This window comes from Vipera berus (assembly GCF_964194415.1).
Source record: "Vipera berus genome assembly, chromosome: Z".
NCBI lineage: Eukaryota > Metazoa > Chordata > Lepidosauria > Squamata > Viperidae > Vipera > Vipera berus.
The window spans coordinates 15,607,413-15,619,726 of NC_138205.1; positions in this window are offsets into that span (position 1 = coordinate 15,607,413).

Genomic DNA, 12,314 nt, shown 5'->3' on the forward strand with positions numbered 1-12,314 from the left:
GCACATCAAAATACAAGCTCAGCATTTCTTTATACTTATCTGGTCTGAGCAAATTAGATATCTTTCTAGTGACTACAGTTTACTTCTCTGTATCTTATCAATTACCAGATGACAATAAAAAGTGCTTTCATTGCAGTTGTACAGTCCAGATGTATGCACATTTACAGTATTCAGTAATATTTATGACCAAATATAAAGAATTGATGCAATGTGCTGAAACATACAGAACGCCTCATGTTTATCGTAGGAGCAATACTACGTCTCGTGCCTCAATAGGAGAAAGTCAAAGAAAATGGCTGACGAGCTAGAAGAGACACACACTTCCCGGTTTTGTTTCACCCAATCCTTTCAACTGGCTGAGTCACTTACAGATACATAGTAACAAACTACATCTCCGTAATTCCACCAACCAATTTTCTCTAAGCACATGCGGGCTGCGTACGCCAATTCCGCGCTCGTAGATCAGAAAGACGCATGCGCTCCAGGAAGGAACGGAACCGTGCACGGAGAGATGCGGAGGCACTGCGAAAACAATATGCTCGTGCTCGACTGTCGTGCGCGCCTGAGCTCAAGAGAAGTTGTAAATAAAGTAAAGCGCATGCGTCTCAGGGGTCTTGTGATTCCAGATTTACACCGCGTCCGCCGCGGTGTGCAAAGTAGCTCGTTTTGCGCATGCGTTTTTCCACAAGCGTGAGAATGCGGGGACAATATGCCGCATGCGTAATAAGACCGGCTAGTAATTCTAACTTCCGGGTGGCGACTGGACGTGGGGTCGCTATTTCACTGGATGCTTAGGCGAGATCGGTGAACGTTTGAACGGTTCCTTAAATAATTGCAGTTCGATGGTGCTCCGCATGGATTAAGTACCCAGTCCCATCACACTGTACTGCAAGATTCCTTTTGAAGTCTTCACTCTACTCCAACTATCCTCAGAGAGGCTGTTAGGAGAATTGAGGGGATCCATGCTACTCTCTGAGCTTGGTTGCTCTCTTGCAGACGATTCATTACCCAAGCTAGATAACATCAATGCTAGTAAGGAGTCGGGTTTGCTCTCAATTTATATTCTAGTGGCTTTCCCTGTGAGAATATAAATTGAGAGCAAATCCCACCCCTTTTAGCATTGATTATGCTACCTAGTTTTGCAATGAAACCTCTGCAAGAAAACAACCAAGCTCATAGGGCAGCATGGACCCCTCATTTCAAGCCCGACCTACAAATATTCACCTTTATCAGAAGAATTTTCTTGGTCTGGTTTTCTGAGCCAAGTCATCAATAAACACAAATGGCAGCTGCTGGAAGTAAAGTATTTTATTCATTCAACATAAGACAGTGGTTAAAGGTAGCCTACCTCATTAGGGGCCTACCAGTAGAGGAATATATCATGACGTGGGCTTTGATGTTTACATGTGCAGATCCAGATGCTCCTGCCCTGGGCTTTGTTCCTGAAGTGCATGCTGGATGTATATATTAGGATGTTAGTCTGAGGTGATGTAATATCCGGAGAAAGGAAAGGAAGGTTGCCTTCAGCTGTATAGATTCCTTCCTAGGTGTGGATTTATAATGAGGTAATCAAACAAGTATTGACATAAAAGATTTCCCTTATCTGCCTAACAGGCAGATTAGAGGGTTTTTTTTAACTTCTAACAAGGGCATTCCAGAAATGTGACATTTGTCTTTTATTTCTGTAGTTGTGGGGAAAATAAGAGGAAGGAGAATTAGGTGTGTTTGCCACCTTGAGTTATGTATAAAAATAAAGGCTAGAAATAAATATTAGAAGACAGGCATGAGATGCCATAAATTATTAGGTAAATCTATAAAGACATATGCAGGGGAAAAGAATAAAGACTAGATGGATATCTTAAGTCTTATGTTATTATACCTTTATTAGATTCATTGCTAAAAGAAATACAACTGTATATTGAGAAAAAGCAAATACAAATAAACATAGACAAAAATTCATTGCAGTGCTCAGTTTCCCCTCAATTGCCAATTCTAGCTGAAAACATACTTGAAGATTACACACACACAAAGATACCCACCCACCCTTACATGTATGTAATTTGTTCAAATGTACATCTATCTGTAAATATATATATCTGTCAGAAGACATACTCTAGAACAGGGGTGTCAAACCTGCAATGTTACGTGATGTGTCGTGACTTTTTTGCCATTGTCAGCAATGGGGTGGGCACGGTTTCGCTATGATGCATCCGGCCATGGACCGTCAGTTTGACACCCCTGCTCTAGAACCAGAAATAGGCACATATTTCACTGAATTAAAAACTAATTGAAACAGACATATTATCTATATTATTTTACGCAAATAGGCTTTTTAAAATGTCAGTATATTTGACATTACATACCTGAGTCATCAGAAATTAGGGCACTATAAAAATGTTGTAATACTCAACTGGATAAATAAAATCAATTGTAAAATTAGTTAGCCTACTCACATAAGTAATTGATCCATGTATATCAACAATTTTCTCACGCACAGACTTCTCTTACCCATTAAAGCCCACACATACCTACGGTACAAGTTTTCCCCTCTTTTCCTCTAGTCTGGTAGAAATAGAGGAGGTGGTTTTACTGATATCAGTATATGTACTTATTGACTACAGTATTGTAGGTTGTAGCACTAAGCTAAAAATGAGCTTTAAAAAGTTACACTTAGAAGGGAAGAAAAGAGGCAAGAACATAACTGGATAGAGAAATTAAGTGGGAAAGTTAACAGAGAAAGAAAAACAGAAGTCTCGCTTAAGTCTTTCAAAAGGGTTAAATTCACCTCAGCTAATCTCAATGTACACGTTGTACTTTGACAATAAAGGTTTTATTATTTATTTTTTCAAAGACATCTGCATTTTGCTGTGATGATGTCTCCAACTATTTAACTTTTCTGCTGGGTAAATATCATTGTCTGAACTACAGTATGAAAAATTCATATACACACTCAGCTTCACATGTGAAGCAATGTCAGCAATGCCCATGGGTTGTACTTAGGATAAATAGGATAGTTTAAAATATAAAGGCATATAGGTGACATCATAAAGGATAATATAAAAATAAGGCAAAGAAAACATGCAGAGCATGGCTTATGGAATTCTTTGCAACTCCTTTACTAGTAGTGCCCCTATTTCCACTGGAAAGCAGGGGGTTGCTTCATATGCTGGATTATTCTGGGTTTATATGGGTTATTCCTCCTATTCTGGGCTATTGGGGTGGGGGTGGCGGCATGTTAAATGGAGTGTAACCAGCATCCCAAGCCATTACCAAACTCTTTCTCTGAGAGGGGATTGTCTTCTATTATAATTTATTAATTTTTCTTGATTGAATCACACTCTTTGACACACACACCATACACCAATTGGCAGAGCAGGGTCTTTAACACTCCTTTGGAAGGCCAGAAGAGGGGGGCGTTCCACCTCTTTTCTGGGCTGATATTCCAAAGAGCAGGCACAACCGCAGAAAAGGCTGCCATTTTGAATCCCACTGGTTGAAATTCTTTTAACTGATGGGATCTGCAACATACCCTCCCTGCAGGATCAGGTGGGACTGGACAATGTGATTGGGATGAGACAGTTCCTCAGGTAACCCGATCCCATGCCATAAAGGACTTCAAAGGTGATAACCAAGAGGTTAATTGAACCCGGAAGCTAATTGACATCCAATGCAGCTCCTGCGGCAGAGGTGTAACATGCATAACTCAAGAGGCACCCAAAACTGCTTGCACTGCTCACTGTACCCATCTGTAACTTACAAATACTCTTCAAGAATAGCCCCAGGTAGAGTGCATTGCAGGAAAGGGTGTAATTGATGCACAACACTAAGTTGCACAACACCATATTTATCTATCTACATGTGTCTACTACCTACCATGTGCCTATATATATACATTTGAACAGGGAAGCACAGGGTAGGCTGCCTACTGTATTGTGTGCTCTATTCTCTGTCACATGACCAAAAGAGTGGCTTAGACTGAAGCAGTGTTACCCACTCATTAGCATTTCCCATAGAAGAGAAATAATTTTTCAGGATTTCTATTTTTCCATGTCCCCAGCTGGATCTCACCCATCCTTTAGTAACATAATCCTCCCATTTCTCATTAAATTCTTGTCCAATACTGTTTTCAAAGGGTTATTTTGCTGACCAATAAAGTCACTTTTTGCATGATTTCCTTTATTATTCTTTTAGTTGGCTTTTCAATAATAGCAAAAAATGTGGTGGTTTCCCCCCCCCTTTTTCTTGTTTTTCTTTCTGTATTTTGGTTATAAATGAATGAGTTAAACCATCATTTCAACAGTCTGTTGAGTTGGAAATAATAAAAGTAAACAAATTTCTCAAGTTTCTAGAGATCTCTATACCTGAATTCATAGAATATGCTAAATTAACATGTGGCATGTTTATTTGGGGTTCACTATATTGTGTGAAGTCAACAACCGGATTAATTCAGTAATTAATGCAGGCAGTCCTCATCTTACGACTACAATTGAGCCCAAAATTTCAGTTGCTAATTGAGACAGTTAATAGCAGTAGCAAGAGCACTTAGACTTATATAGCACTTCACAGTGCTTTACAGCTCAAAGTAATTTACAAAGTCAGCCTATTGCCCCCAACAATCTGGCTCCTCATTTTACTGACCTCGGGGGGATAGAAGGCTGAGTCAACCTTGAGCCAGTCAGGATTGAACTCCTGGCAGTCGGCAGAATTAGCCTCCAATACTGCATTCTAACCACTGTGCCAACATGGTGAAATGAAATTTGTCCCATTTTATGATCTTTCTTGCCACTGTTGTTAAGTGAATCACTGTTTTTGTAAGGTTAGTAATACGGTTGTTAAGTGAATCTAGCTCACCCATTGACTTTGCTTGTCAGAAGGTCACAAAAGTTGCTGACATGACCACAGGACACTGCAGCTGTCATAAATATGAGTCAATTGCCAAGCTTCTGGATTTTGATCATGTGACCATGGGGATGCTGCAACGGTCATAAGTTTGAAAAATGGTCATAAGCCACAATTTTCAGTGCCATTGTAACTTCGAACAGGTCATTAAAAGAACTGTTGTAAACTCAAGGACTACCTGTAATATACAGTTATTGTTTGAGCAGAATTCCAAACTCATCTTAGGCTATCCATTCTTGAACAAAGAAATTGTGCTGTTTCCAAATTCCAGAAACTTGAATTTATTCCATCAAGTGCATCTTCTTTCAGGTTAATGAACAGAAATTTTTTTCCTGCTGAAATCTTGCTGTCATAAGTCAAGTCAGGAACAGCATACTTAATACTCTTTGTAAGTTATATATTGGGAGAATAGTTATTATTTTGAGATTACAGTATAGGAGTCTGGGAAGTCAAAAGAATCTCACAGGAGAAGATAATGCTAAGACATTTCTATAGTATTAACAACAGAACAGATGAAAATGAGCATTATGTTGCGACACCTCAGATAACAAAAATGTATAATTTAATCCTATTAACTGACTTAAAGTATGCATCCCACATCATCAGGAACAGCTTTAGAATATTAATCCTGAGCAATCTATATATGTAGTTCATAATATTCTTGCATCATTAATCAAAATAGAACATGGTTTGAAAAAAAGGTCTCCACACTTCAAATAATCAAAAGGTGTTTTAGAAGTGATTTTTAACTTTTTTAATAGGTGGATTCTTTAAAACAGCAGCCATCAAAGTGTGGAAAAGCACACAGTTTTAATCAACAATGAAGAGGAGTTAGGATTACAGGAAGTCTGAATCACATCTTCCAAATCCTTTTCAAAGTAGATTTAGCCTACATTCAAAGCCTATGGATGCACATGGAACTGCTCTTAATCCCATGACTTGATGGACTGCAGTCAACAACTTTATTTGGGATTTTGGGGCATAATAATCCAGACAATCTATGGATGATATCAGAGATGTACAAAAAATTAATTGTAATTTTCAACCCACATATTACAGGCTAATATAGTCCTTTAAGTACTATTGTTTTCTCATTCACCCTTCCTTTAAAATTCCTAGGGATGGTGTCTTGGATCCTCAGCATTCTAACCACTGCACCACCATGGCGCTTTTAGATTAGCTACTGGTATGAGGAAGACCTTCTTGGCAGTAAAGAGCCATCAGTCAGTGGAAGCGGTTTCTTTCTCTTCACTGGAGGTTTTTAAATGGAGACTGAGTAGCCTTCCATCCTTCCGAGGTAGGTAAAATGAGGACCTAGATTGTTGGGGGCAATAAGCTGACTTTGTAATAATGCCGCTTGGGGGGGGGGCGAAAGCCCTAATAAGCAGGCATATACATAGAATGAAGGCTATTGCTAAGCACATTGATTTGTGTTTCTTAGATTGTAAGCCGCCCCGAGTCTTCGGAGAAGGGCGGGATATAAATGGGATTAAAATAAAATAAAAATGTGCAAAAGGTTGAACTTGATGACTTCTTAGATCATTTCCACTGGTATGATTCTATGACAGGGGTCTTCAAACCTGGGCCCTTTTATGACTTGTGGACTTCAACTCCCAGAATTCCTCAGCCAGCATGCCTGGCTGAGGAATTCTGGGAGTTGAAGTCCACAAGTCATAAAAGGGCCAAGTTTGAAGTCCCCTGGTCTATGACAATTCCGTTTTCAGTCTCCTCAACAAAGAAGTCTTCTTTAACCCGAATGGTGATCAATTTACCCAGCTGAATAAATGTTAGCAGAGATAGCCATGGAGATGACCTTGGAGAAGTCATCCAGAAGCTGTTAAGACAACAGGTACAGAGAAAGCAACAGGGAAGGAGAAGTATAGGGGGGGGGGAGGGAAAACAGAGACAGACCTGCAAGATTCTGTTATTATAATCTATCACTAAATCAGACATCGTGGAGTCTGTTTTCTGATCTGATGTACCTTGGCTGAACTGTAGTTAACTGTTTTCTTGCTACACTTATGTTTATAACAGCTGGGCCAAATTTGTCTTGCATGGAAACCTAATGATGGAAAAAAGGATCAGCTGTCTCATTTTTTTTCCCCACACAGCAGCTAAAATGAAGGTGTTTTGACATATCCAAGGAAAGGAAGCTTGTTAATCTATTTGTTGCAAGTAGGATTTGCATACCTGTCAAAATCCACAGCCAGGCAGAATGTCAAAAGAGTTTTCACAAGCTTCAAGCCCACTTATATCCAGAATATTCTGAATATTTGCTATCACTTTCTGAAGTTTCAACTTTTTTTCTCTGCTGGATTAAATGACATTTTTAGTCAACTAAGCTAATTATTGAATCCAGAATTTCTAAATATATAGATGATAAATCCTGTCATTTAGTCATCCATCCTGCCAACCCTTGGTTTATTTAATTATAATTTACTGAATAAACCAGAGGAGTTGTTTAGAATCATGTAGGTTAGGGGTGCCCAACTTTGACAACACTTAGATTTGTGGACTTCAACTCCCAGAATCCCCCCAGCCATGCTGGGTAAAGTGCTGAGCAAAATACCCAGTATCCGTTACTATTGGCTATGCTGGCTGGAGGTTTGAACACCTTACAAATCACTGTGGTCCACAAACCATGGATGTATGTGTGTCGTGGCATATCTATGTCATTTTACAGTTCACTATAATACAGAGATCTAGCCATAGGTTTCTCCAGCATGCTAGCTGGGGAATTCTGGGAGTTGAAGTCCACCAAAATTGCCAAGGTTGAAAGGTTGAAACTGTCAAGTGACAGTTTCTAATAATTTTTTAAAATAGAATCTGCATATTGTAATGGAAAGGGGTTGGATTAGGACTAAGGAATATTTTCAATCTGGACTTCAGTTCCCAGAATTCCCTAGTCAGCATGCTTACTAGGTGACTGTGCCACTCTCTGTCTCTGTCAGCTCAGCCTACTTCATAGCGTGGGCACCATTGGAAGACGATCATGCTTTGATCCTCAGCGGAGGCGGACTATAAGGCTAAGAAATAAAACCCCCATGAATAAATCAGCCTGCAGTGTTTATGTGAGAAACCGGAACTTACTTCAAATAGCACGAATAACTTACTTTTACATAATAACATAAACCACCCATTTCTATAACAACAGATCTACCTAATCAGTAAAACCCAAAATCAAAGTTTCTTTTTTTTTTCCATCTCAAGCACAAAGTCCAGAAGTGGTTTCCAAGTACAGGGCTTTTCAACTTTTTCACCCATTGTACCACTTTTAGGATATGGCAACATCCAAGTACCACCAGTCGCTTAGCAAGGTGTCAAAAACTTGATGACCCAAAAAAAAAAGGAAAAAAGTGATGAAGCACAGGTAGTCCTCGACTTACAGCAGTTCGCTTAGTGACTGTTCGAAGTTACAATGGCACTGAAAAAGTGCTCCCCCCAAGCCACAGCCGAGTAAGACACTTGCCTGCCCGCCCGGCGGTGCTCTTCCTCCTGAGGTTTTCATTGTTGTGAGCATTTCTGTTGAGGATTGGCAGTGGGGGTGGGGTGGGGTGGGGTGGTGTTTGGTTTTTATTCCCCCCGTCTGCTGGGTGGTTGCAGCAGATTTTGGTCACTTCACATTACCCTGGGACTCTGTGACCGTCATAAATATGAATCAGTTCCCAAGCATCTGAATGTAAATCACAAGACCCTGGAGATGCTGCAACATTCCAGCTGATCGGCGGTTCTTCTGGGCTCAGCAGAAGGGCCAGGATCAGCGCCGAGCTCCAGCTGGAGCCTGGCACTGATCCTGGTGCTTCCACTGAGTCCTGACAGCCCTGCAGCTCCAGCCGTCTCTCGCTCAGGCTTGTGTGGTGCTACCACCGGTTCAGCTCATTCCCCTCGCCCGCTACCACTTTTCTAGGATGGTCACGTACCACCTGCCAGGTGCCAATGTACCCCAGGTGGTACCCCTACCACTGGTTGAAAAGCCCTGTCCAAGTAGAAACAAAAGTACTTTTTTAAAAAAAATCAAACAGTCAATTTAGCTAACTCTGCTAACTCCACCAGCTTTTGCAACCATTCATCCATTGTGGGGACAGAAGCATCCTTCCATCTTTTTGTGCATAAAGTAATCTTGCTGCCATCAACATACATAATATCAAAGTTCCAATTTTTTTTTACCAAGTCTTTTTCCATTAAACCCCAAAGAAAAATTTCTGGTTTTATCTTTATATTCACTTTAAGAATCTTCTGTATTAAAATATGAAGTCTACTCCAATATTCCTTTGCTTTATCACATGTCCACCATAAATGATCAAACATCCCTTCTTTACATTTGTATTACCAGCATTCATTTGAAATATCTTTATATAGTCTTGATAACTTAAGGTAAAGGTAAAAGTTCCCCCGCACATGCGTGCTAGTTGTTTCCAACTCTAGGGGCCGGTGCTCATCTCTGTTTCAAAGCCGAAGAGCCAGCGCTTGTCCGAGGACGTCTCTGTGGTCATGTGGCCGGCATGACTAGACGCCAAAGGCGCACGGAACGCTGTTACCTTCCCACTGTAGTGGTCCCTATTTTTCTAGTTGCATTTTTATGTGCTTTAGAACTGCTAAGTTGGCAGCTGGGACGAGTAACAGGCGCTCACTCTGTTACACGGCACTTGGGATTCGACCCGCCAAACTGCCGATCTTCTGATCGACAAGCTCAGCGTCCTAACCCACCGCTTCCCTTCTTGATAACTTATCTGGTGTTAAATACCAGTATTGCATCATCTTATAAAAATTGCTTTTAAATTGTAATTTAATGTAAATTTTAAACTTTTCATCCACATATTCTCCCATTGTTCAAGCTTTACATTAGATCTAAGGTTCCTTGCACTCTGACTCATAAATGCTTTACATATTCACTTTCCAAATTCAAATTCAATGTTTTATAGACCTTAGCAATGATATGTTCATCACTACCAGTTTCCAATTCATTTTTAACAGTCAAATTCATAGTCCTTTTTGTCTAATTTAATTCTTTCAGTTTTAAATATGTAAACCAATGGTAGACATGTCCTTCTGAGACTAGCTCTTCCTTAGACTTGAGGATACAATCACCAATATTAAAACATATTATTTTACCATAAGTCCACCAGTCTGGCTTTGTCCCTGTTTCTTTTCAACAAAAGCTTCCTGTAGAGACACCCAAAGGGGCATCCTCGTAGAAAACCTTATTTTATATTTATTCCTAACTCTTAGAATGGCACATCTAACAAAGTGATGGTTAAAGATCAACATTTACCTTAACCTTGTCATACCATAAATAATCTATTTCTAATTTCAGTTTGATCAGCAAACATGACACTTTTTTTCTCGGGAACAATTTTTACATCTTCCAGCTGTGTAATAGGCAGGATTCCAACAGGTAAATTCTTCATAAAGCTGTGTTTCCAAGCATACTTCATCTGTTGTTTTAAAACTGGTTTTCTGCAGTAGTCAGCCAAGGTTGAAGAAAATAATCTCCAAGCTTTACTATTTTAATTGTAAAATCTGAAATGAATTTATTATCATTGCCTCTCACAGCTTCAGGGTTTACATATTTATACCCCAATATACAGTTATATGTCTCTTTGGTTTACTATCAGGGATAACCCTCTGGTTCATGAATTCTGTTGGACTGTGTAACTTTGAAATCATTTATAACTACTTCACCTTTGGCAATAAAATATACTTGCAAACCAGTGTCATGTACAGACATAGATCTCAATATGCCAAAATTTGTTAGATGGAAAGAATGTTACCAGACTTATTTTGATTTTTAGTTTGGATGTAGGACCAAGGGTGTCAAACTGCTGGCCCACAGGCCGGATGTGTCATCTGGAAGCCACACCCACCCCATTGCCGGCAATGGCAAAACAGTCCCGATATGTCTCGCGACGTCGCGAGTTTGACATGTCTAATGTAGACAGTCTGTCAATTATTCTGAACAATTCCATAAATAAATTCCTTCCTCCAGTTCAGGAGTTTCCTGAACCAACACTTCTCCACAATGCAGGTAATCCTTAACTTACAACTGAGTCCAAAATTGCTGTTGTTAAGTGAGACATTTGTTAAGTGAGCTTTGCCCCATTTTATGACATTTCTTGCCCAAGTTAAGTGAATTCCTGCAATTGATTAGTAATCTGGTTGTTAAGTGAATCTGACTCCCCCATTGGCTTTGCTTGTCAGAAGGTTGCAAAAGGGGATCACATGACCCCAGGATGCTGCAGCGGTCATAAGTATGAACCAGTTGGCAAGCATCTGAATTTTGATCACATGCTCATCGGGATGCTGCAAAAGTTGTAACTGGGAAAAATCGTCAACGGGTCACTAAATGAACTGTTGTAAATCGAGTTACCTGTACATTACTGTGCTGTAAAGGATCTCCCCAATTCCCATTCTTGATGATCTATTTTCCTGGTTCAGCCTGCTTTGTGCAAGTCAGCAGAGTCATGAGTCAGAATGATGGCCATTTTATTTTCACTTTGTGAAATGCCCCCCAAAGCGTGTGTGGTAGACAGGATAAGTATACATATTGCCCCTCACCAGGTTTGTGGAGAAATTTCTTTGGTTCTCAAGCGTTCCTCCAATCCCACAAGAATCCTCCAGACTCTACAGCAGGGGTTTGCAACCTTGACTTTTGGACTTCAGCTCCCAGAATTCCTCAGCCAGCTTGACAACTTTAAGACTTGTGGACTTCAGCTCCCAGAATTCCTCAGCCAGCTTGACAACTTTAAGACTTGTGGACTTCAGCTTCTAGAATTCCTCAGCCAGCTATGCTGGCTGAGAAATTCTGGAAGCTGAAGTCCACAAGTCTTAAAAGTTGTCAAGGTTGCAGACCCTTGCTCTACAGCAGTGTTTCTCAACCTTGGCAACTGTAAGGTTTAAGAGGACTTCAACTGCCATAATTCCCTATCTGTGCTGGCTGGGGAATTCTGGGAACTGAAAGCCACACTTCTCAAAGTTGAGAAGCCCTGAATTCTGGGAGTTGAAATCCATGAGTCATAAAAGAGCCACGGTTGCCCACCCCTGCTTTAGAGTCTACAATACAGGTAGTCCTCAACTTACGACAATAATTGAGCCCAAAATTTCTGTTGTTAAATGAGACATTTTAGACCCATTTTAGGACCTTGCCTCAGTTGCTAAGTTAGTAACTCGGTTGTTAAGTGAACCTGGCTTCCCCATTTGAGTTTGCTTGTCAGAAGATTGCGAAAGGTGATTACACGATCTTGGGACACAGCAACAGTCATAACTATGAGTCAGTTGCCAAACATCTGAATTTTGATCACATGGTCATGGGGGTGCTGGAAAGGCTGTAACTCTGAAAAATGGTCGTAAGTCACTTTTTTAAATCAAAACAAGAGCTGGAAAATCAGGGCATCAACATATCATGGTGGATATTGTTA